Genomic DNA, 23,096 nt, shown 5'->3' on the forward strand with positions numbered 1-23,096 from the left:
TTCCCCTCGGTCCACAGCTGTCTACGTTCTACCCCTTCGTATCTATCCCCTTGTAGGTCGACACAGCGGGCTCCATTGGGGTAGGTCATGCTGGCCCCATTATTATATTACACGAGGAATGGAGCGACCCTGAGCAACTCCTTAGCATGGTTATGGCCGACGGCGGTGGCAAGATTTTTTCCTTGTTTCCGCCTACTCTGGGATTTCGTGAAGTTTGCGTTCGAGAGGAGAAGAGTCGGAAGTTTTCCGGGAAGTCCGGTAATGCGGTTATTGTTGAACGAATGGTGAAGTTTGCGAAATGTAATTGGAGTTTTGGCTTAACGACGTTAACGTCTTTTGATGCCTTTAAGTAGAATTATTCCGTGATCAAGCGAACGCTAATGACTGTGTTTATGTTGAATTTATATAGATTTATGTAGAATTAGATTCGTCAAGAGGATTTTTGTAGATAGGCGTTTCTGTCTTTGTTTGTGTTTATAGTATTTAAGAATTGTGAAGTAAGTTCTGCAAAGATTTGTAGAAAGGAGGGTAACTTAATTTGAAAGTTTAGTTGCACTTATTCAAAATTCACACAATTATACTAAATGAATACAATAATTTTTTTAACGTGTGATTATTACAATTCTTGGAATATCGGTTTGTAGGTTCAATTAAATACATAACAAAAATGTAATACAATTTTTCTTTCGTAGAATCATTTTATTCCATCAGTGATTCCATTCTTCCATAAAATTCTCTATAATAGCTCGTGTCACTATGATTATGTGGCATTTAAATTTATCAATGATGACTTCCTTACGTTAGAGAAAATTATTTGGGGTTCCTCTAATTGTTGTTTCAATTATTCAGCGATTTAGTCGCTTTGTATTTCGTAGTTGTATTTCGCTTATTTTAAACCGACAGCTCTTTCGCGTTAATATCAGTAATTAAAAATAACCTATTAAAATGCTTAGTACAATATTTTTATTTTTCTATTCAATCAGGATTATATAATCCTGTAGAGTAATAAATTTTAACACACATGTATGTGTCAGTGTCCTTCTGAAGTTATAATATTAGGTTGTCCGGAAAGTGTTTTTCTTCCGCAAACGTGTTTTCTGCAACAGTGCAACTTCATAGAAACGTAAAACAAAGTCTGTGAAACGTCGCGGTGTTTATCTCAACAGAAGAAAATGGATCGTACGTAATTCGACAAAATAATATAAAACGAAAAACGTCGTGCTTCCATTATTTCCTCATAAAACGAAAGAAACTTTTCGGACAACCTAATAAGTAAGTAGTAAATGAATAATGCAAAAAGTACAGACAATTTTCTTTGGCAAGCTATTTTAACCGGGCGATTTACACTGTCCTCCGCTAATCTCTCGCTAAAACTCTATTAAGTTCCCTTAAAAGCTGTCGTTGAAAAAACTCTTTCCAAAGGCTCGTTCAGAAACTCTGCAACTAGATCCTTTTCCTAAACTCCAGCTAAAGATTCTTTTTCTATGATGTACCTATAAGTAGGTACTATAATCCACGAACACGTTATACGGATTCATATCTCTAATATAGTTATATATTTTTAGATGTATGCACATATAGATAGCTAAATTCGATTTTGTTTATAGCGGTTAATCAACGATAAGTTTATAATGACCTATTTTTTTTTTTTTTTTTTTTTTTTGGTAGAACTTCGACCCTCCTGTAGAATAAAATTTTCTTTGCATGTAAAAATGAATTTACATATCAGCTGCTACTTATTCCTTTCGTGACGGAAATTTCTTGCTTTTGTTTCTTAATTTCTTAGATTCTAATCACAAACTACACATTTGTTTCTTCATATATTGTATTCATACATTTTTTCATATATCCCTAATAATCTAATCTAATTGATAATAGATTTCTTACAAGAAATCTTTTTAGTTATCTCTTTCGCACGTTCACTATGTTTTCTTTGTTTATACTCTATCGATGTAGCCATTTTAACTTTTTATTTATTAAATTTATTACAAATTCATCTAATTACAAGCGAAATGTCACGAGATGTGAAATTAAGAAAAAACATTTATTCGCGAAATAATTCTCAACGTTTTAAAATTCTTTTCTAGACGCCTCGAAAAACGTTATTCATTGCATATAATAAAAGAACAATCCTTTTAACTATTACTCTACTATAGGACGTTCTAATTTCCGAAAAAAAGCCCTAAAGGTAGTGAAACGAAATTTTGGTGCACGAAATATTCAAATTCCACTCTGTATTCATAATATTATTTCCCAAATCGCTAATAGAAAATAAGAACACTAGAAGAAGACTCGACGATCCCTTCTACATTTCCCGAGAAACTTCATTTACAAAGAACCGTCCTTTTCTCCGCGTATCTTCTTCTTTGTCGGTGTGACGCGTTCCACTTTAACGCCAAACAGGCTGAACTTCATCGAAGAAAAATCGCGCGCGGTAGAATCGATGAGGGCGGCGACTCGGTCGACCCTGTTTCTTTCAGCGGAATTTCATGAACGTCGGGCGAACGCTATCGAACGTGCCAATTCATGGCGTACGCCGGAAAAGAAGTGCAAAGATAGAGACAACGAGTGAAAAACTACGAAATAAATAAGGACAGAAGAAAGGAAACGCATAAAAAGACAAAGAGAATAGAAAAGGCAGAGGAAGAGCGGGGAGAGAAAATTTTTCGGACGTCTTGCTCGACCTTTCGCAGCTAAATTGCCGACGACGAGGGATAAAAGTTTGGCGTGGCGGGCAGAAAACTCTGACTGGTAACGAGACGTGGAACAACGAATTCCGATGCAGAGTGATACACGGTCCTGGCCCAACGCCAGGGTTTACGCTGCAAAATTGCACTTCCACCTCGGCCCTCCGCCACCACCGACCCTCTTTTTCACTCTCCGCCTCTCCTCCCTTTTCGTCTCTCGCTGTTTCGCCGTCTCCTCGATAATGCAACCTGCCGAGATTCCGCTTATCTACGACACCGATGCCTCGTAGGCCACTGTTCGCCACGGTTTCGACGCGGTTGCACGAAATTCGGGCATTATCTCGACCCCCTTCCAACCCCCGACCAACCCTCTCGACCCTCGCTACACCACCGTCCGCAGCGAATATACGCGACGAAGATGGATCGTAATTTGAATGCAACCGCACGAGGCTCACTGATTTCGTTCAAGGACAAATTTCGCAACTTTTACGAGCTGAACTTCCCGACGATAAATTGCGGGTACTTTCGCGGAAATCGCTTTGGAATACGAGCCGTGTCGCGTTCTCAGCCGGATTAAACGAGGTTGGTGATTGGCCTCGTGCAAACGAAGAATTGTCAGTGGTTAGAGGGGGAGGGGGTTATTATGTAATGTTAGGTGCAATTTCGGCATGAAATTGGCACTTTTAGAGGTACTGATGTCGTGATAGTTGGACGTCTTTGTGTAAGTCCTTGCGCTATTTACACTCTTGTACGGATTTGCAACAGTGTGATAGTTTCTTACATTATTTTACAATATCAAAATTTAGAAAAATGTTTCTATAGCTTGTTCTAACAATTTTGCTATTGGTAATTTTAATATATCGATTCTGATGTTTTAATTCGTCACTACGTTGCACAAATAGCTGATTATTCAACTTTCTCTGCGTTTTTCATGAAAATCTTATGAACTGGAATAGCTGAGATTTGAATTCTTCTCAAAGTCTGAATTTAGTCTAACATCCAGTCAATAGAATTTTGATCAAGCCTGCCACCGTTCGCGGAACTTAATTTGCAAAGGAAGTTTCATCGTTGAGTAGAGAAAATCCAGTGTCAACTGCGAGATAATACTCAAATTCCTCTCGAAGATATTGTCGTCATTGGTCTAGAATTATGACACATCGTGCATGTGGTGGAAAGTTTTGTAATTTCCCTTCGTCGTTCTCCGTTACAAATGTGGCCCGACTATCTAAAGTCCTAACGGAGTTGCTGGAATTATTCTCAAACTTGCGTTACTATGTATTTAAACAGCACCAAAAATTCCTTTGCTATTCTCCTACATCGCTGCATTACAAAAAATTAAATACTCCTTCTTACAAAATACGTTGTATCAAAAACGATTAATAAACACTTCTTCAATGAAAATATAAGCCTTTCATTCTCACAAGAAATTAAGTATATAATACTAGGATTTCACCGAGTACCATGCCTTACGTCCATTCCTGAGCAAATAAAGAAAGATTTTTTAAATATACATAACCCATGGGGAATACATAATCTTTGGGTTTAGGTAATTTCTAACAAAAGAAAATATACAGGGTGGTTTGTAACTGGTGGTACAAGCGGAAAGGGGGTGATTCTACGCGAAAGAAGAAGTCGAAAATATAGAATAAAAATTTTTCGCTTGAAGCTTTGTTTTCGAGAAAATCGACTTTGAATTTTCAACTTTTAAACTTTTTTTCAAAAGAACCATATTCGCCGAGGGTTCGTTCTGCTCTTTGAATAACACATCTGTCAGGATGTCGACGATTTGGATACCGGTGTCTGTAATGATTAGCTGCGGCTGATGCGTTACCACCACACGCACCTAACGAAAGTATCATGTCCGTATATTCCCGATTGCTGTATGTAAACATGATGGTAGACTAATAGGTACTGATAGCGGATAGCGATAACGACGATTTTCTCGGAAACAAAGCCTCAAACGAAAAATTTTTATTCTATATTTTCGACTTTTTTTTTCGCGTAGAATCACTCCCTTTCCGCTTGTACCACCAGTTACAAACCACCCTGTATATGTACTAACAAACCTCTGAACTGTGGCATTGTTCTTGTTAAATAGTATAGTTTTATTAAATCAAATAACGATACTCTCATCCTAGCAAATAAGTCGCTATCAGAGTTCATATTTGCAGATACCTTACAAATATGAATTCTTCAGCTACGCGTGTCACTGTGCTGGTAAATTAATGCTACGTAATTGCGAAGGCAGATGACGTTATGGAAAATGAAATTATAGATAGTTACGCGCTATAACAGCAACGATATCGTATTAGCAAACCATTGAAACGTATCGACGTGAAACCAGGAAAGAGTAGGAAAGAAAAATTTAACCGAAGCGGCCAATGATCAAGAAGAATGCAACATCGAAGAGTTTTGTGGTATTCTAAATAATTCAGAGCGCAGCTAGCCGTCAAAGACGGCGAACAACAAAGAAAGTTCGCAACAGCGGCGTCTCCTGCGAAAAAGAAATGACAGACAGGAACGAAGCTGCGAACTGGTGCACCTGCGGAAAGAATAGCACGCAAAAGTAAAAGTTGCATGCGGCCACAGCGATGTGTTGCGCGCATTATCGATAGGGGGAAGGCGGAGTATAATGCTCCCGGCGCGGTCTAAGGCTTCCCCTTCGTTTCCAGCGAGTTCCAATGCAACTTCCAGCGTGTTGCAACAGAGAAGCCACCCCTCGTGTTTCCTCGGTAAACGCCATTTTAGAAATGGCAGCATCGTGCCAATTCGAAACGCATCGGCAATAATTAATGCGTTCGTTTTCTATGGAATTTTATTGCATCAAGCGATCATTCGGAATCGGAGCGAGCCCCTTTTTAAATGATACAAAATTGCCGCTTTAGCTTTCTTCGCAGGATAATTGCTTCCAAGAAATGTTTGTAGGGGATTATTCGCGAAACGAAGTAAGACGTTTCAACCGTAAGGATATGATCGAGTTACGACTGTGAAACGTTAATGAATAGGCTGCAGATCTTTCTGCGGTTATCAGAAAATCGATGATGCGATCGAAAATGCGCATATGTTTGTAATTTTACTTTATGCTTCCCTTTCTTTTTTTTCTTAAAAAATCATCTGAAACAACTTTGGCGAAAGGTAGAAACATCGTTTATCGTAATCGAAGAAATTCGAGTATCATACGTTATAACGTAACGACTTAATATAACGATATAAATTACTCTTCCTTTGATACGTAGAAAATTTGTTTGTACAAAGGGTGTTACTGGATAAGCATCAAGAAAATTGTGATAATGTAGTTGAAGAAATGGGTAATTCAGAAAGCAAAATCTTAGCCTTTACGTTAAAGGATAAAGCTGTAACACCCTTAAGGTGAGGAGGAAGTTCTGCTTGTTTATTAATTCAAAGGGATAAAGTTTAAGTATTTTGAAAACTTGCATGATGTAAATACGTAAAGGTACGTAATTCTCGTTCTAAATGAATTCAACGAATAGCAAAGTAAATTAGAATGATTCGCGATTGAAATCGAAATTAGCCGAATCCATCGTTATCGCAACTACGAGACTCTGTGAAAATAATGCGAGTGCTTCGTTTGCTAGATAGCTTTTTCTCTTGCACCGTTATGAACGGAAAAGTGTTTTCCACTCGTGAAACACTTGCTAGAAATACTGTTGCGAACAGGCAAGAGTTTACGAGTGAAGCAAATTTTCTTTATCTACAAACTTCGGAATTGTCGGCGAGCCACTTTTCCACTCGTCGAGGTAAACGACAATGAAATAAATTGAACGCTGGTCTCACTGATAATCCAATTCGTTCGTTCAGTCTATAAATCTAATGGAACTTTATGGTAAACGCAGGAATCCAGTTTTTTAATGGCCCATAGAAAGTAAAGACGAGTGGTCGATGAAAATTTACTAGTCACGATATTACATAGTTGAAAGTTTAGTTGTATCAACGATGAAATTCTCCACATGTTCAGAGAACATTTACTTTACTATATCCTTACGAAATATTCCACAGTATTCTTATTTTATTAAGATTTAATATTTCGTGTTCGTAAGAACATAATCTTCTTCTCTTTTACGCTCAGTTATTTACTATCAAACAAAATCTGGTCTAAAAATAAGTACACCAACTCGCATTAATATTTGAACATACCTTATTATGTCTGTATCTGTTGCTTTGTACAAGCCTGTTAAAGATCTATCGTACGATTAAACGTCGCTTTTAACAAGAAATTATTTACATATTTTCAAGATACAATAAATGGTTCATATTCTTTCGTGCAATGCAACAAACACGGAGACGATACCGTGTCGCAATATTAATTAATTAACTGTATCTATAAATATATAGGAAATATTCTCTATTTGTATAATACAAATATAAGACAATAAGGATGTATTGAGATATGTATAATTTTACGTGCTGCGCTAAATTAGATGAGTAGTAGAGATACTTGTATGTGAGTATCAGTGTGTGGAAGTATGTGTGCGCGTGGCGTCTGGAAAACAGATGAATGTAAAGAGTTCAGTCGGTTCAGCATGGAAGGAAGTGCTGAGACGCGTGCAAGTGTGTATCGATGAATATCTTAGAAATCGTCCATCAAACAAATATATAATTATTCTAATATTAATTCCAAGTGTAAATTTAGTGTTTCTATAACATTATTTCGGTTATCAAGATGCACAATTCTCAACAGGATGAATAGAAAGAATTTCCAAAAAAAAAAAGTTGACGAAAATTCGATTTTCTCGAGAACGAAAGCATCGGGTATTGTTTAGGCATCCGAATGTTATCGCAGTGAGATTAAGTTGCCGATAGAGAGAAAGGAGAATCATGGAGGTAGGACGCCGACGTGGGTATGCTAATGCAAGAGTAGCCTTCTGGAGCCTCGGAGCCACAGCCAACACGCGTTCCTGACCCGACGCTGTCACGACTTTAGAACAATGGCGTCGATATACATGTCTCATTTATATACACGTATTCCTCGATACGGCGTACCGCGGTGCACAACGTTCGCGTACCACGGACCAGAGAGATCTTCCTCGAACCCTCCGCCCGATAAAATCCCAGGAATTGAAATCAATTCGGCGAGAGCCGGGTCATCCATGATTTAACGCCCCGCTGATACCGAACAGTTCGAATTGTTTCGTTCGAACGTCTTTTTTGCTTGCAATGCGTCACATCGAACCAGGATAAGTTTGCTGGTAGAATATATAACGATTCGTTTACAGGTATTTCACTTCTATTTCTTTTTCTATTTTTCTTTTGTGAAGTAGTTTCGCTGTGAGAGGATTTGAAATATCGAAGTATCAGGTTATTTCGAATGTTTTTGTAGCTTTCATTTCGTTCATTTTGTTTTTCCTTCCAGCGGTTTCTATAATATTCGATATACGTTTCTTCATAATATGTATGGAAGAATGTTAATTTTCTGTATCGGACAGACATTATTCGAATTTCTAAGACAAAGAAACCGTAGAAAGCTAGTCTCCATATCATCTTGTTTTGTAAATCGAAGAGACAACTTCAACATTTTTTAAGTCCATCTTGCTTAGCTAAACGATCAAACACCTCATTTACGAACGTTCTATCTACCGTCAACCTCGTTAAACGCGCAAGTCGAAAGAAAACTTAATTGACCGTGAATGTGGAAACTCTTCCATCGATTGAATTCAATTTTACAAAAGTCGTTGCTAATAACGACATATTTGATTCCAATATCGATTCGATGTAAATCAATATCTGTATGGAAAAGAAAAAATTACTCGTGGAAGTCTAGATGTTCCTGATCCTGTGAAAAAGAGAAGTTGAAGAAAGGTAGGAGATTCTGCAACTCGTTAACTCGTTACTCCCGATTACTAACAACGTTCTCACGGTGCTTGGAAACGTAGCATCAAAGTTACCGTAAAAATTTTAATAAGCGGTGCCCAGCGGGGCAATCCTACGAAGTTAGACAAGCGCCTATCGATTCCTTCGACAGGGAAGTTTCCCTTAAAACGAGGAACGAAAAAAGAGAAGAGAAGACGGAGGAGGAGCGGAAAAAGTGTTCTTCGTTGCACTGAGAAACTGGAACGTGCGATCAGCTTATTATAAGTCAACCGAGGAAGAAGGCCACGACTGAAAAGTTTGAATCCCCCAGCTAAGAACGTTTCTGGGACAAGGGACTCTTGAGTAAACTCAGCCTGCAAGGAACTACCTGGTTCCAGAAGCGTCCATGGTTAACGAGCCTGAGCACCAGACATTTCGATGGACTCTCCTTTCGAATTCAATAAACTCCGATTTGCTTCTTTTCTTAAACAACTCGATCGCAATCAGGATGGGGACATCCATTCACTTTGCGTTACCTTTAAACTGGTTCTGTCTTTAACTTCTTTCTAAGCTCCCATTTATCGTTATTACGTCGTTATCGAGATTTTATGGACTATCGTTATACCGTTGGATTTTTATGCATTTATGGCAGATGTAAAGCTGCAAACAGAATGTCCTATCAGAATGCATACACAGGTGCATGGTACACAGATATGTGGAAAATAAATGAAGCGCAGCAGTTGTTACAATTTTTAATTAGTAAACTGAATCTCGTTAAACGTGTACCCAAAAATACCACTTTGCGTAAAGTTTCGTAGTCGACATATTACGTTGCTTAACGTCCTAACTAGTGAAAAACCTTGTCTATGATCAAACATTCTCGCGTCGATAAAAAAGGATTATTAACAATCGATAAGGTATTATCAAATTGGATTGGCGTTCGAAGTTAGTTTCCTGATTCTGGAGCGTTCATTCTCTCGTGATTGCACGTGTCACAGAGAAAAGAACGTCCTTGGACGATATTTAATTCGGCGATGGCGACAGCGTATTCGACGACTTTTGGCAAACGTTCTTTCTTTCGAAAATATCAGCCACGTTTGCCAGACGGAAATACGCTTGGCTCTGGGATAGCCAGACGCGTAGATAAAAGAAACAAACGGATACGAGGCAGGGAAAATGAAACGAAGAAATATGAGAGACAGAAAAACCGTACGGGACCGTGACGAGGAAGCTCTGCAAGGTGGAGGGAGAGAAGAGGAAACGCGGATAGAGTGTATACGTCTTAAAGGAAACGCACTCGCCGTAAGCTGGGTACACGAGAATAGAAACGAAATAAACAGCTGGAAAACCATTTCGAGATAGGTAACACGCAAAAAGAGGAGAGGCAAGAGGAGGACCGAGCAAAGAAAAATGAAAACCCAAGGACGTACTTGAAAAGAAATTGCCTTCAATTCGCGGGTAAACATAGGGGCAATGTTGAACGCGAAACAACACAGTGTCCATACAAATAGCGAGAAATCGTTGAGTTTTAGATACTACGAATCTTTGGCTTTTTTAATCTTCCATCGGCAAGAGCAGAAAGTTCCTAATCAACTCCGCTCTTTGTTAATTCTACAATTTCATTATTCGGATGCATCATCAGTGTCCGACTTTGTGAAAAACAATCCACATACTTTTATCGATTTATTTATTGCTAGAGAGTGGCGTAAATATCCGTGAATTTCAAGAGGAATTTTACCAAATGATATTTGTAATATCTTTTGGTGCTTTTTTTACTTCGCAGCTTGCGAGCTTGATCGATATGGCCTCTGACTCGAATACTGTTTCTATTTGGAAATCAACTGTAGCAATTACAAGAAAAAATTTGTGATTGGTCAATAGAAGAAGAAGACAATGTTGGACACTATTTATCGATAAAGTGCGAGGAAAGACGCTGAATCTTCATTGTTTGGTCTTCAACCCCTTTCGTTATTCTAGTCATCGTAAAAGTTCTTTGTTTGCGGGAGGTTGAGTATACGTACACGCTGCAGACTGTAAGAATTTGAAAACGCTTTTTCAAAGAATTTATCCATAAAAAGAGAAGTTTTTCAAGGAAACTGTGATGAAACTATGCAATAAATATCACATTGATAAAAAGTAAAATCTTAAATTTTGTTCGAAATTTTTCGAACAATCCGATAATTGATCGAGTATACATATTAACATATTTAGCAATAGTCTCTGTTCGTTTCTGTAAAATAAAAATTAAAAATGAAATACTTAATAACTACGTATGTGAGAATTAAATAGCTGATAGGTCCTTCGCATTTTCATTCGTATCGGTTACGATACTTATACATATGTAATATATTTTATGAAATATAAAGTCGTTTCTTTTTCGAAAAGTCCGAGTACTGATTTTTTTTTCCAGCGTTTCGACGAATTTTTCCGCTTAACCGAAGAACGTTTTTAATATTCCCACCTGAGGGAAATGGTAGTTGAAAATGTACCGTCAGCACAGTAACGCGTTTCAGACACACGATGAAGCTGGCCGCGATACTGGCGAAACTACAGAGTCATTTTCACAAAGAACGCGACTTACGCTTGAGAACCTTTAGCAGCCCTAGCACATTTTCCGTCACGTCAGTCATTAATGATCGACATAAAACCATTGGTTCACGGTGCATCGGTTATGGATGATCAGTGCCGATAACTTCATGGTGTATCAAGTAAGAACACAAAGATTTTGAAACCGGTGCTATAATCAGCTTTAAAATCATATACTGTAGACTTCAAAGACTAAAACTATTGGTGTAATATTAAAGGCAGCAAGGTAGGCTATTTTATATTATTTTTCCCGTGAAAAGTACAAAATTAAATTACAAGAAAGTGCGAGATATTACATAGATTATTACAAAGTATTATATATTTTGTATCGCCGATTAAAATTCATTGGAGTTTCAAATTCGCTTAATTTACAAAATTTTTTGAATGATTGAAAAATGACTTTATCTTTAATTATCGTTCAAATTGATACGATCCATTAAATTTATTTAATTCGAGTATTAATTACAGAGTTATAGTTGGTATAGCAGAAAAGAGGAAAGTGGATGGAATAGTTATACGTCTGTTATAAACTCACGAGCAATTCACGATAACACATCCACTTGCGTTAGTGAGATTTTGCGACAAATGTATGCACGAGTGTATAGCTATTTTATCGTTTTATTTCGACAAGAGAAGTCTATCAAAACTCCTGAAAATGTTGAGTCCTGGCAGATCTCGAATCTTTAATGTGTCGAAAGTGTTGATCGTCCGAGAACTCTTAAAAGTTTCGATAGGTTTTGAAAGCTTGATGAGTATTCAATATCATACAAGCTTCTTGATGCTTTGCTCCTTGCTCAAACAATACCGACATAAAATATTAAAGAAAGCGTCGAAAGTTCGAGTTACCATACACACGTTTCCGGATAACCGAGGCTTTCAAGACTTTGAATACTCAAGGCCTATCCAGACTCGAAATTTATCAGTACACTGTGGATTTTCGTGCAATTTCAAGAACCAAAGAAACGCAACTTACATGGTAATTTTCGCCTACTAAAAAATTACGACGAGTACGCTCCGCATCGGAGATTTTACATACTTCTGTATATTATATTACGCATTTCGCGAATGTCTGCACCCTTAAATTCGTCACAGATGCATAAAAATCCAATATTTCCAAGAATTTTAAGCCGCGCTCAAAGTGATTCGTGTTTTTTTTCCCATACGGGTGTACAGATTCGAGGCGATTCAAAGTGTTTTAGATTCCATCACTACCGGTGCGTACGTGAAGGGGTTAAACGATTCGAGCAGAGAAGAACGAAGGGAAAAGAACGCGGAAGGTAAGCGAGAAAAGGAGAGGAGGGTTGTTACGAACCGACGTAGCGTCGCGTCGCGGCAATTGAATCCGCGGTGCATGTACGCGGCACGGGGTACATGTTAGGCGCGGAGGCGGAGGCGGAGGACCTCTCGCACGTAGCACGCCGTGGGGCGGCAGTTGAAACGGTCGTGGCGGGGTCCGCGTGCGATGAAGAAAGAGAGGAACGTATATAAGAGGGGTAATTTATTAGGGCCAGAGGCAAGCGAGGTGTGCTTTCACGGAACGAGTCCGCGGCAACGGGCACCACAGCCGTCTCGCTACGGCACTGCACGGCACCGTACGGCACCATAGTACGATCTCGCGTGTACGAACGCGCTGCTGGTGCACGCTGGTGTTGGTCGGCGATGGGGGCAGCCAGGGGAGAGATCTCGTTACGTGCGAGAGTTCACGGGTCACGCGAGAATCGTGAACCTCCGGCACGGCAGAAACGGCACCAAGGTACCAGAGGAGACACGCGGCCCCCTCACGATAACTCGCGTAAACCCCCCGCTTCCCCATAACTCTGCATTAATAATCCTTCAGAGACGGCTCGTACGCGCGCCTCACGGAATTTTCTTCCCCGATTTCGTTCAACTTCGCTTTCGGCCATATCGTATTTCTCATATACTTTTTTATTGCACAGAGTGAAGTTTAGATTGCAAGGGTATTTGTTCAGTAGGTTATTTGTCTCGAAATTCACTAAATTCGATAGTGAACGATTTTTATGCGATTCGCGTTTAAAAACGGTTGACTTAACTCGTGATTAATGGCGTGACAACGATGACGGCGCAGTACTGTTACATTGATAGTTCGATGGTCATAGATTTCTACGTGGATATAATTATCCCTCGTTAAAAAGAAAGTTTCTTCGACTAGTTATCTTTATTCAAGTATGTTGAAGCTGATCGTTCGTTCAACTCGAAGTATTCTCTGCTGTAATTATCGTAACAGAATGGCGTATGTATATTACTTTATTTCTAGAAATTATTTCGTTGTTGATTTTATTACCGTAGAACTATTCTGATTATTCGCATCATTTTCTCGATTTCAATATCTTAAAACTAATCTCGTTCTCGTAGGGACAAAGTATCTGATAATATAGAACAAGTTTAAGCAAAAACGTTGATCTCCGTCTTAAGACTAGCACTTCTTTTCATCGAAATGAAACAGTTCTGTGGTGCAGAAAACACACAAATTCGGAGCGTCTACTGTTCAAACGCCGATTTTCTTTCGTTTCAGGCCGAGCTTCTACGATAGTTAGATTTCGTTGGTTTGGATCGTTAAACGTCGTTCGCGTATGATCGCCTCGAAGTTCGCGCGAGAAAGTATGCATGCGAAGTTCGCGTTCAAAACTTGGGAAAATAAGAGATGTTAAAGAAGAGGCGAACGTAGCTTGTGGAATACAGTGGCTGGAAAATATTTTCCTGTCTTCTGGTCGTTGCTTTTGCTCGCTCGTAAATTGTGTAATAGGGTTTGCTGCGGTTTGGATACTCTTGACGGGTTTCGTGCAGTCGTAAGGAGACGAGGTTTTAAAGGGATAAATTCGGTTTAGACTCTCGGACTTTGGGGAATACGGTTGGTCCGTTCCGATGTCCGTGAAACATTTTTCTTTGTCGCGTTTGGTATTAGTTATCTCGTAAAATAATTAAAAATGATATTCGATGTATTTCGTTATTTTAATTAATTGCTTATCTCTGTGCTGTAATATATGCGATGTGGAAGGCAAATACTAGTGTAAGACCTTTGCCACGTGAAATGAAACGAAACTTTACATGTCAATCTGGTTAAAAAAATGAATGTTTGCTTTATCATGAACATATACATATAAATAAGATATCCAGTAATGTTATTGAGAACGACGGTAATTAAATTGCTATCCAACTATTATATCATTTTCCATTGAATATTTTAATAATAAAAATAATTTCGCCTCTCAGGAGTCTGGCAAAGATAGAAAATCGAATTTATTTATTATCCTGTAAAACTTATCTCGATTTTATACCGTTGAACAATCATTCGCTATACTCTTCGTATCATTTGGCTACACATATTATACGCACACAACGTTCTAATAAAGTTTGGTTAAAGAGATCTGCAACATCCTGTGTATCTGAAACGTGAAAATTGGATGTTTCGTGGCGATTGGCTCATGGTTCCGTTCGATTTCGACTGTTCGTCGTTCGATTACGCAACGTGACTAACTGCCGTGAATCTGGAGAAGTCCACAGTGTTCCCGGAACTAATCTCTTCTGGTCGATTGCGACGAATTAACGATTCCAGAGAAACGATTTACCGGTGCTCACGCTGGTACAGCATAGTCGATGATTCGCGGAGGGACGTTTGCTCCAAGAGGTTGTAAATGTCGTTTATGGTTGTATAGAGAGAACGCGGAACGTTAGGTAGTGTTTATTGCGGCGTTTGCTTAAAGCTCGCATGTGCTTGATGTATGGTTTGCGTAATGACGTATTTGGTAGAAGCTGTCGGTAATATTGCCGGGTAATCGTGCTTAATATTATGTTGTTTTGATATTGTAAGGTGTTTAGGTTTGCATTTCACACTTGTGTCGTTGTTCAAGAATTAGTTTCTAATTCGAACATTATACGCGAAGCAAATGTAGACAATTTTCTGTAATATACTTTCGCGTAATATACACGTGTCTGCTATATTATTTTCGACGAACTACGCTTGTTACTACGCGTAAGTGAAATTTAATTCGAAGCAACGAGAGTTTAAAATAATAGTTCTTACAGTTACATATTACATACCGTTTGCTAAAAGAGCGATACAGCTAAGAAAAGTGACATTTTTCTGAGAATCGACTTGAATTAAAAAATGTGAATTAATTTATTGTATATTAATTTATTAATTTATTAATTGTGCAACTATCTACCGAAGAGGCTAGGGTTTCTTTTTTTAAATTCTCACAGATTTTACACATTTCTAAAATCGACCACTTTTTGAGCTATAACTATAAAAATACCTTGCGATTCCTTTTAGGTCAAATTTATAATTTTACTAATAAGGATCGTGATAAATATTAGGTTGTCCGAAAAGTTTCTTTCGTTTTATAAGGAAATAATAGACGCACAACGTTTTTTGTTTTATATTAGTTTATTGAATAACGAGCATAATAATAGAAATATAACGATCAATGGATCGTACTTAATTCAATAAAATAATATAAAATAGAAATTCTTGTTCATCTATTATCACCTTATGAAACGAAAGAAACTTCTCGGACGACCTAATGCCTAACCACATTGTTACAGAAATATTAACTAACAATTAATATTCTAATATTAAAATAAATTTCGAATCTTGTATATATATATATATATATTTATCACTTTCCTCGTTTAAATGCTCAATGCTGCGGTAATCAAAAATTTGTATCTCAACTGAATTCAATTAAACGATTAAGATTTAACTCCGATGAACTTTCTTCGCAGAAAGTGAACAACTGGTTACTTACCAGTTCCCTGATCGTCAATGATATCATCGGTGTAACAGTAGTAAATGCAATTAACGGTACAAAATCCCGATTCACGATGTAAGATACTGCATGTAATTAGCGTAAGAAAATCTGTACGCTATGTCTAGACATGGTGCGTATATCTCTTAATGGATAGAAACGTGTCTGCAAGCACCAGATGGAAGAGGAGCAGCTGATCAGGAAACGCTAAGCCTACCGCCTATATTCGCGAAATCCTCCTCGTTTAGGTATATGAAGCGTTTCGAGGAGTCCATCCAACTAATCAGCACTATCTAACTGCGTCGTAGAGATTTAAACGATCATCCACCGCAATTTTATGGCTTTTCCCTACATTTTCTTTCACTCAAAAATGGAGCATTATTACAAGCAGCGTCGGATCGAAAATTTCTTTCGTTACATCTTTTTTTGGGTATATATCTGCAACTTGAATAGCAATTTGGAGATTTTCACAAATAGATGGAATATGAAGATATATATTTTACATACGAACCAAAAACGGTGCAGTATCGTGTGAATAATCAATCGGTGTTGAAAATTTAATTATGACGAATCGTTTTATAATAAAATATATCTCATGATATATATTGAATTTTCAATGTACGAGTGTTACAGTAAAGAGGCGATATTGGAGAATCTGATTGTAGAGACAGCGAAATTATATTTTCATAACAAAGGTGAATGATTCAATAGTGGTAAAATAAATGAATTGCCAGGTGGATGGGAAACAATCGTAAGTAACAAATATTATATCGGAGACTGATGGAAATAAAAAACAAAGCAAAAGCTATAGAAGCTTCATATTATGAAATTTGTATTTTTGTCGTTCGTTCGTTTGGAACTTTCTGTGATTTAAAAGAATCGGTTTCATATCCTATTTCACTAGTTTTCAAATAAGATATTAGTAAAATTAAAACGTTATAGGAGCAATTTACTTTTTAGTTGTTAGTAGAGAATTGTGAATTCCACATCCGAAAGAACCGGTGGAAGCACAGCGAAACACAATTGTGGAAAATCTTCTAAATTAAAGATGCAAGTAACATATCCTGCTTTCATTCTAAATGCTCTCTGCAACATACTAATGAGGTGTGCATGCAAAATTCAAGAAACCACTGAAAAACATTCTTTCCCTCTTTTCTCCGGTGTTCTAGGGAATGTAGATCGTATGTAGATTCCACATATTACGTTAACCCAAACGTAAAACGAAAAGAAACAACACCTCCAATCCTGTGCGAACCTAAACTCCTTCGCTCTTTGTTCACTTTAAGAATTTTTTAATACGATCATCGGCTTTAGCCCACTTTTCTAGTGCAACAAAGAATTTCGGTTTGAGAGAAAGGTGACCACAGATATTCCTGAATTTTTATATTAATCAATATATGTTTTTGTATAATTTTTCATATCGTCAATGTCGTTGTAAAAGCATCGGCAAAGTACAAAGAATTAATTTTCCTTAAACCTACCGTGCTTAACATCGGGTGTATGTAAAATTGTATTGCAACGAGTCATTAATTAAATAAACGACAAATATATCTGTTTCTAACAAATCTGATTGTAAATCGTAATGCAATATTTTTATACAAAAATGTAAAGAAAGATGCGCTTCCATTATTGATAAAGAGACCACAGATGTTTGTGCATTTGTAGAATATATAATATGCAAAAATATTAAGCGAAATATTAGCTATAACATTTAAGAAGCAAAACGAATTTCTATCTATTTCCATTCCTCTAATTATATTTATAGATTTTCATGAACATTCATCTCTTAACGACGAATGAACAAAACTTTTTCTGTGGTCGAGAAACTTTCAGTTCTAGAATTGTTAGCTCGATAACTCAAAAGACTCTCGACTGTACAAACAGACGATGCGCATTAGTAAAATCTCTGAATCTCATATCCGTTATTAGCAACCCAATTACGTTTCCCTAAAGAGCTGTCGATCAGTCCACCGTACGATATTATTACCGACGATTGAATAGGAGAATTTTCAATCTTCCGTTCACCCACGGAGTCTCGTTAAAGCTTCAGCACTTAACATCTCACGCGATTGCTCGTTAAGGGACCCGAACAGAAGAAGAGTTCACCTAAACACCGGCTCTGCATACGCGTGCGCGATCCCACGTTACAGTTCGCCACGACAGCTCGTTACGTAACTCCTCGTGGCCGCGGTTCGTTCGCCGAGGATCGTTCATCCCGAGAACGACAGCGGCTGCCGGGTGCTTGGTACGGGAAGACGTTTCGCTAGTAGTCCTTAATCTCTGGCAGCGTTCCGCGTAATCGGTCGATTGCTGAAATAGCCGTCGATGCGTGCACCTGTTCGCGAACAGTAGCAGATTCTCTGGTAGAACCTTTGCTATATAAATACGAGGAGTTAGTATCTCGATGTGTCCTATTATCCGAATAATATATTTCCTTGTCTGGATGTCATTTATTATCGAAATAAATACGACACGATTACATGTCACTTTCTGAGCGAGAGTAATAAAATATGAGAATTGCACGCTCGTCTATCCGTATTATTAAAATTCTCGTCTGTGTCATTAAAAATATAATCCTGTCAAATCGCGCAACGTCGTCGCACGCTGCACGGCCGAAAATTCCAATGACGCAGACCGCTCATCCGCATCGATCGTCGATCTTCCAGAAAGGGGCGGCATCAATCGGTACCGCCTTTAATACGATAATTCACGACCTCTCTATTCCTTCGCCAATTCCGATACGTCTAATTTGGCGGATAGGCTGGACGAGCCTAGAAAGTCGTGGAAAGAAGACGTCCCGAGCAGAAGAAGATAAATAACGGCAGAAAGATAGAGCGAAAGCCAGATGACAGGACGATAGAACGAAAAGGACAGTGGTGTGTAGGATGGTGGCAGAGAGGCGTGCAGGGGATTACCCGTTAGCCCGGGTCGACGTAAACGTCGAACCACTTTATTCGGCGTCGGTAACTAGACGAGGAGATAGCCTCCCTCGGCGTAAGAGCAGCGAAGTTGGAGAGTGTAGGATAGCGATGAGGAGTAGGCGGAGGAGGAGAGGAAGTCGCGGTGCGGTAGGTGGAATAAGAGAGGACAGAGGTTGGCGGAGGTGGTTTGATAAAGATAGAAGCATAGAGTAGGAGATAAGAGAGAGGAGGACGCCACGTACGAACGGACGATGCTGAAGGTGGTTCGCTAATGTCACGCCGCGTTCCTAGAACCCTCCGCACGCTGAAATTAGATTACCGCGAGATTGCTGCCCTTCTACCCGCCCCTCCCTTCTTCAGCCTCTCTGCGCCAGCCTGCTCGCCTTCCTCCTTCGCCCAACCAACATCCTCCTCCTCCTCCTCAAACCACCTTCTCTCCTGCATCTCTCTGCCAGTGTTCTCCTTCGGCCTCCTCAGACCTCCTCCTCATCCACCTTCGCTACGTCGTTCCCAGAGTCCTTCCTCTCGTTCGCATCGCCTGCATCGCCACTGACGGCAGAACCTACCTGGTGGGCTCTTTTACCTGTGTTGCCAACTCCGCCGTCGAAGTCGCTTTTCCTTCTTCCTCCTTCGTCAGAATCCTTCGCCGTTCACTTATTTCTTTCTCTTTAAGTTAGTTGGGTTTCTTTTTCTTTTTCTTCTTCTTTTTTTTTTTGTCAGGGTTTTATTTCTTCGGATCGCTTCTTTCTCGCTCTTTAATTTTATTTTTGATTTTGGTTTTCTTTCGTTATATAGTAGGATTTTTTTTAGTTCGTTCAGCTTGGTTTTGTTTGTCGTGGTACACGAGTTCTCGTTCGACTTTTTGGGTTTGTTTCGTGGGTAGTTTCGTTTATCTCCTCGTGCCTCGCTTAGCCATAGCACGCACACGCAAGCATGCGTGCGATGGATGCGTGGAACCCTGCGTGTCTGTATCACCTACGCAACTGACGGCATGCAGGATGGAACGGGATGATACCGCACGCCATTTCTAGGAACTCATCTCGGCTGAATCCTCATCGCACGCACGCACGCACGCACGCACGCACGTACGTATGCACGCACATCGGGGATCAGGTTGTGACGAGGGGAAGCTCGCGAGGAGCTGCGTTTCTGCGCCCAGTTTCAGTCAAGGGCGATGAAAACTCTCGGTTCGTTCGTCTTTACTGGTTTTTGGACGATTCGACGTGTTTCGCCGTTTGCTTGCGCCGAAATTCTTCAGGAATAAATTAATTAGTGGCAGGAAAAGATATTTCCAGATTTGATTGATTTGACATTTAACAGTTATAAATATTTTAGCGTAATTTCTCTGTCTATTTGATAACGAATAAGCGATTTACATAATGGCTTGAACTTTTAAAACATCTCTGTGATTATGTACATGATTGCTCGTTACTTGACAGCTCGTTTCATTTTCGTGAAACGTGAATTATATCATATTTGTATCTACGTCGATTAAAAACTTAATCGAAAGTGACTCGTTTTTCTAAACTTCAAATTTCATAGTTGCACAATTTTCTGATAAAAGTAATATCTTTAAAATCTACTTGGTGGAATTTATTATTGGAAAGTACATAGAGAAAATCTTTTGAAAAGAAGCAAAATGTCATCGAGACAGTGTATTTATTTCTTCACTGAAACAGAGATTTTACAAAACTATATCGCTTTTAAACATTTCTTATATTTTCGCTATGAACTTTCCAACCTATGTATATTTGTTACAAATGGAATTAAACTATGCGTTGAAGTTGTTGGATATGAAATATTCGTAGCATTTGCCGAGGACAATGCATACAAAGTGTCTACTCACTTTCCCCATTCACCTCAATGACTCCTTACTTCTTGGTAAATTTTTCCTCTCCTGTGTCTACCATTGTGGCTAATTCTTGTATGAGTTACGTGGGATCTTGCTCAATCTTAACCTTCAACTTCTCCGTAATAGTCGCAGCAAAGTTTCCCTTTCAACCTTTCTTAAACTTACTCTTCAGTCAATACGCGAATTCGCGGGGCATCAACGTGTTCTTTAAACTTCGATACATTGCTCGTTCACATCCTTATGATTCGTTTCTGAATATCACGAGGATAAAATGAACACTGCGCCTTCGGCGGCTCATACGGCCGACCACGTCAATCGTTTGGCAAGTAAGTGAATTCTTTCTCGTATGGCTCATACGTTTCTCATACATATTAAATACGAGTCTTTCTTCTTCGACGCGTTTCTCGTCTTATTTTCCAATAACGAATAATCCGCTCAAAATTCCCGCAAATTTAGGTCTCAAAATAGTTATAGTTTCGTTTCGAGGACTGGCAAATTCTGTTATATTTTTTCGAAAGATCATAGTGTTACGGATAAGACCCTGCAATAACTTTTTAGGATTTTAACAAATCCTCATCTTCTCATAACTTTCCGTTTTACTTTTTTGCAAGATGGTTTAAACATTTGACTAAAGCGCCACTTGTATAGTAAATTAGGGACTATAATAAGTAGGACAGAATTTTGTCAGATCTTTTAAAACACAAAACGATAAGACATCGGAGTAGGGATTAACAAATCCTTAATGCCGGCCCAAAAGTATATTATATCCCTCTCGATGGAGCGCAATTTTTATCCGAAACTTTTTTCGTATGATTCGTATTTTTCGAGATATTTAAGCGGTTTGAGATAAACCGATCAACGCGCAAGTTTAAAATCTAAAAATCCGTCAAAATACTTTTTTAAGCAAAACCTGCAAGCTTGCATAAATAACTAGTCTGCAGGTTTTTAATAGTATTTATGATAGATTTTAAGCTGGAAAAATCCTCAGGTGCATACAGTGTACCAAGACATATAAAATATTCAATGCGGTGTACTCTTCATGATTTTTAGCGGACGAAACAAATTCCTATGTAGTTTCCGTTTCTCTAGTTCCGTTCATAGAAATATGAAATCGCGTGAAAATCCGCGAATCTGTTAGCGACAGAGAAACGTAACGCGTCTCGTCGACTCTTCCTACGCCAGAAGGCACCCGTTTGCCGGACGTAATCGACGATCTAATGCAACTCGAAAATAAATGCGCTCGTACACGTCAGAGAAACACGTTGCGTTTCAATTCTGTCGTAGGGAAGACGAGAGACAGGGTACATGGGTTAACGTTTGCGGTACGCTCTGCGGTAGGAACGACCAACATCCGGGACGAACTATTAATTTCCTTTCGGTCTCGCCGATTTCCGCGGGCACCCACCGTCTAATCTTCTCGCAAATTCGGATACGATGACAAGTTTTGTCGTTAGCCGTTCATCGACCACGGCTGTGTCAACGAGAAGCTGCGTCTTCGCCGAAGCAACGACGAGTTATGTACATACTTTCTGTCGGTGTTCCATGTATCTTGAAAATATTGCTGCGTATTGCCCAATGTTCCTTTATGTTTCCAGCAACAAAAATCGCTGCTTGTTACCTGTTTCCGTTCGAAGTGGCAAGGATTAAATAAAGTTGTGAAACACGCGGCGACACATCGCGACAGAAACAAACGTTCCTTTAGCGCGAACTTGTTTAAACGTCGCTTTAACTCTTCTACAATATTTGACTATACACGAGTACTTGCAGCGATTTAAGAAGATACGTAACGTGACATTAAAAGTAGAAATTATGCTCGGCAACAACGATTTCTTCGTAATTTGTTCAAGTCGAAATAAAGCCATACTATTCCTCCGATTACGTAACTTCAGCGAAGATAAAATATCTCCAAAAAGTTGCACGTTGTTGTTTCCCGCGAAGACGCGGTTAAACGATTCGAACGTTTTTATCGTTCGACGATTCGTCCTCGAAAACACGGCGGAGAGGGAAAGGTAATTTTCTAATTAGACGAGGAAACGAACAGGAGGCCGCAGAAGTTCGTGAGTCTATGCCACTGTTGCATGAGTTTCGAGGGGAAATAACGAGCGTGAATAGGGCCGCATTGTTTCGTGCACGAACGTTCTCGTTATTGCCGTCGCCTGCGCGAATATCTTCGCGCCGACGCGCGACGTGCGATAAACGTTAAAAAAAAAAAAAGAAGAAGAAGAAAAGGAAATAGAAAAGAAGTGTGTTTTAATCCTTTAATACTATCGATATGAAATTTTCTCCCAACGTTCCTCTTTTAACCTTGCAATTATATAACAATATACGGTAGATTATAATACACTCGAATTTATAAATTTCAGCCAGATACTTGAAACTTTACAAGCTTAATAGTTAAAGATTAATTCCAACCTTTGATAATCTCATCTTTGTATATAATCAATTACGATATTTTCCATTTTCGAACGTGCAATGC

At 38.9% G+C, this 23,096-nt stretch overlaps 1 protein-coding gene across 1 annotated transcript in view; it reads right to left on the reverse strand.

Annotated features, from left to right (window-relative positions):
- LOC122566687 overlaps window positions 1-23,096 on the reverse strand; it is a 99,467-nt gene that overhangs the window by 68,830 nt on the left and 7,541 nt on the right. The gene's annotated exons all lie outside the window — the stretch shown is intronic.

The sequence above is a fragment of the Bombus pyrosoma genome, linkage group LG4 (assembly GCF_014825855.1).
Source record: "Bombus pyrosoma isolate SC7728 linkage group LG4, ASM1482585v1, whole genome shotgun sequence".
Taxonomy (NCBI): domain Eukaryota; kingdom Metazoa; phylum Arthropoda; class Insecta; order Hymenoptera; family Apidae; genus Bombus; species Bombus pyrosoma.